The following is a 4,764-nucleotide window of genomic DNA, read 5'->3' as shown; positions in this document are numbered from 1 at the left end:
GTGTATCTTGACATCTCTCGGATACTCCGATACTGAGATACTGCGATACTCGGATACTCCGATACAGATACAGATACAGCTCGCACTGGATCATAAATTTACGTTTCGAATGGTTTGAAACCGAAAAACCAGTTCTCGCCCAAAGTTACAGAAAGGTTTTCCATCGGCCCCACTGTAGTTTGAATCCCTCGTTCTAACATCCGCTAAAAATGCATTAGAAGCCTTTTCATTGATTTAATTGATAACTTTTCTGTTTTATACGTGTAACTCGAATTTAATTGACTCCATGAGGGGAAGTTGGTGATTACCAAAAGAAGGTGTAAGAACGGAAGATATCTGTTACAAATTAAGTGCACACAATGTTTATTTTAAAAAGGTATCTTTTGATACTTTAAAATTTCAAATGCTAAATTGTATACGGAGGAAGTTACGATTTAAATATTTTTATTTCTTACCTATGAAGTGCACTCATGTACATACATACATATGTATATAGAGATAAATAAAACTATTTACAGTCTTCGTTTCATTTTTTGAAGACTGTCCTACCAAAATGAGTTCCACCTTTTTCCTAACCATATTTTGTATTCATATTTAAAACGACTTCTCAGTTTTGACCTTTTAAAATGAAAACTGACCTACTTTTGCCACCGCTTCGTTTTGTTTTTGCTTTGACCCAATTTTTCAGCTTCGAAATCCCGAAAATCGCGCAACTGTAAAATTCTGACGGTTCAGTTAGCTGATTTAAAGTCAGCTGCAACCAATAAAAAAAGTCCAATAAAAGTCCGTCGAACGTCATTCCCAGTCGGACAGTCAGCAAGATTAATTATCGCATTAATTAACTGACCCGAAAAGCGAAAGTTTTGCAAAAAAAAATTACTCACAACAGGAATTCAAGCATTCGAATGAAAGTGTCAACATGTTGACAATCCTATAATTGCAATCCAATGAGAATTAAACTTTACTTCCCATTTTTTTAAAGGGATTTTAAAACATTTGCATATCTATCAGTTTAGTAATAATGGGTTTTTCATTTATAATAAACAAGCCAATAATACAAATGAAATGCTATTTTGAGCTAAAGTGATTTTGGTCCATAGCTGCAGTTCTTATTACATTTAATGTTTTCGATTTAGATATCTTATTGTGTGATTTGAAAGAAAAGCTAAAGGCTGGTGTTCTTAAATACGATTATTCTTCTGTTTATTAGGGTGTTGCAAGTGGAGAACAGGTGGCCTAGTTGACTGGCAACTAGTTACTTAAAAGCTATTCCGAAATAAATTAAATACATAAATAAACTTAAATTGCATGGATGCTTTTATTTTCACATAATATATTGAAGTAGTAAACATTTAGATAAATTATATTGTTAAAGGAACATATATACTGATGGTCAACACTTATAAAGCAGCCCAAGATTTGTTCTTGGGAATATTGTTAGCACAGAAAAATAGTATTATAAGAATATTATAATATATTTTAGATTTCATATTCAACTATGAGGTTTTAATTTGAATAGACAACTAAGTGACCCTTTGGCCACAAAACGAATGGCTTTCAAGAAACTGACTCACCATCTAGCTATGTCAGTCAATTTCCGCTGGACATTGGCGATCAGTTCCAGGACATCGTAAAACCTGGAGATGCCTAATACATCAATTGACTTTATGGCCAGGAATACCTCTAGGAATAGACGCTAATGCGTTTCGGTATGAAACTCACAATTAAAAGTTAATAGCCAAACGACACGGTTAATCAGCGAGAAAATTGCACTGGGCCACAACAGAAGCCAAATGGCATTGGCCGAATACGAAAACGAATACGACTACGAATGCATTGTGGAACAATGCCGCTGGCCACAAATATTAATCATGTGAGCACTTAATTTGACACTTGGCCATAATGGAAAGCACTCGTACTGCGGAACCACTGGACTCCGGCGGAGGGGGTGAGCCGGAGCACCACCATCTCTAATCACCAACGGGAACAACTTTAAAGTGGCCTGTCTGTGACCGTGTCTTATTCTCCTCATCGGCAGAAAGGCAGAAAGGCAGCAGCAACTGCCACCTGCCTTACGCAATTAAGCCGAAGACAGCGCTGGACGGAGTCACTGAGAGAAAATATGGGCACTCGTAAGCTTTCCTTGCAAATATCTTGAATATCTAGGAAAGCATGCTGATCGTAAGTCCTGAGCTTATCCCAGTTGTAATTCTAGAAGTTCGCCAATGTTCATGACTTTAGTTGTGAGTTAGTTACCATTGGCGAAGGAAGTATAACTTTCTCTTAAGCTAATAAACTTTTGTTTCAGTGCAGACACGCACTGGCACGACAAAAGGTTCAGTCTGGGTTCTACTCGGTAATTACTCAATGCCTCGAACTGGTTCTCCTGTTCTGCGTGTGTAAGTCAAGTAGCTCGGCTCAGCCAGATTACAAAAGACAAACGGACAACAGAAACTGAACAGAAACTGAACAGAAACCTAAAGAAACGATCAAAGCTTTTGCTATGGCCACGGAAACCCTTTCAGTAATAACTCCAACTTTGGAGGGGGGCGGCGTGGACTGGGGCTTCCGATAAATATTTATGTGTCATTAGTTGGATGCCCGGGCAGTCATCAGGTGGATGTATTGAAATGCCTTTTCGTTGTTGTTAGGGGGTAATTTATTACGAGAAAGGTGCGGAGGATAAAACTTAAGCTGATCTCAAGGGTTTTTCGGAAGGCAAACTCACATGAGGTTTAAATAACTAAATCAACTGCAGTTTAAAGGTACAGGTTCTAAATAATATTAGGTAGGATCAGATATGTATGTTAAGCCTTGAGCTGAACTTGCATTGTCTAAGTTTTATACTTACTAGACTTGCTAAAAGGAATATGGCATATTGTTTTTTCATTATCATAGATAAAAGCACACAGAAGTGGGCAATGATACTATTGATTGAAGTAAATTGGGAAATGGTCTAATGGAACTTACTTATTTCATGTATTATACCGCCACCTGCTGTGGCGAAGAGTCGAGACCAACGGATTGATCTGCGTGACATTCTGCGTGACATATGCCAAATCGAAACCCCCAAATGGTCCGGAATTCGTAGCCTAAACCGATCGTGGCTGGCAATCCGAGGGCCATGCCTCAAGTGGGTATTTGTGTGGCACGGACCACGGACCACAGAACCAGAAAAAGAACAAGAAACCTGGAGACGGCGACGTCTCATGTGTCAGAGGCCGGGAAAAGTGAAAAGTGAGAGGATGACACATGCCTGCGGATTGCTAAGTACTCTTAGGGCAGATTAACTTAACTGTGCATAAAATGCAGCACACTCAAAACAAAAAAAAGGAAAAGGAACCAGAAATGGAAAAACTGCAGGAATGTCTCGGCGAGACCGTGAAACAAAAGTAAAAACTGTCCAACTATGCTGGAGTGGCTGTCAGGGGAAATATTGCCGGAATGTGTAAAAAGTCATGCATAAAATTAGTTTCGACTTGGGTGACGATGCCCTGTTGCGCCCTCTGGTTCCCGCCCCTTTGCCTGCCCTGATTTATTTCCACAAATGCGTTCTTAACACTTGGCCAACACGTGCGTTCCCGGAATATTTAGACTCTCAAGTGCCCTCCCCGCCCCAAATTCCCATTACAAATGCTGGTGCTTGCCGCTCAGAACCCATAAAATGCATTGGAATATTTGAGGAATATGACAAGTTGGAATATTTGAGGAATATGACAAGTTGAAGTGCGTTTATCTGGGAAATACGATACGAATAATATTCAGATACACAATCAAACACGACTCTACTTGTGGGCTTTATTACACGCTTATCAAAATCTATCTTTGTTTGTATAAGAATTTAGTTTATAAAAACATATCTGAATTTATAAAATTGTAAAAATAATGAGATCTGATATTAAAGAAAACCTCACTCCAACAATCTAAACTCCATTACAAATGACATAATAGAAGTAATAAAATGATTTCTTAGTTAATTATAATAGCTTACTGGTTCCACTTGATCGATCTTCTTAATTAATAGGAAAGTGTACTACACGAAAATTCCCACGCCGAGTCCAGCACTCATATATGAATATTCTAGATGTGTAAAAGGTACAAGTTTTTCAAGTTGCTTCGCATAAATTGGTTGATCACCGAAGCTCGACCAATGTGCAATGAGGCGAATCGAAGGCAGAAACCCATTGAGAACTCTTAGCTTCCAGTCCAGAAATTATAAAATCTTACAAGAAATCATAACCGAAACTCTGTGGTCAAACACACCCAAAATGACCAAATGAAAGGAGCAACCTGCGCCTGCGCACTGTTCCATGTCAAAAGCAAATTAATTTGTTTGATGGACTCTGCGTTACTTCTTTTTTTGTATCTCGGCCCTCTTGAAGAACTTCGTCATGTGCACTCGATTGTTAAATGGGTAAATGGGAATAAAGCCCACCAACTACAAGCCTTTTCACACCATTCTGAGCAGTTGTGGGGGAGTTGGGAACCCCGATCTTCAACGTCTTTAAGAGGGGCCGCACCCAGGTAAGGTTGCGTCGTTTTGTTTATTTAAGAAAATGTGAAAAAATAGGCAACGAGTGTGAGAATTAAATTGCTTAACAAATTATACAAATATCATTTGCTGCTACTCTCGTGTATCAATCGATTTTTCAACAGGAGGGGCACAGAACTTTGGTCTATGAGAACTGAGCGTTGATTCGGATGTCTTCCGGTCATTAAAATCAGGGACTACTCTGAACTGACGTCTTGTGACCTCTTCAACTA

This window comes from Drosophila teissieri, chromosome 3L (assembly GCF_016746235.2).
Source record: "Drosophila teissieri strain GT53w chromosome 3L, Prin_Dtei_1.1, whole genome shotgun sequence".
Lineage (NCBI taxonomy): Eukaryota > Metazoa > Arthropoda > Insecta > Diptera > Drosophilidae > Drosophila > Drosophila teissieri.
Note: the sequence above shows the minus strand (reverse complement) of the source record.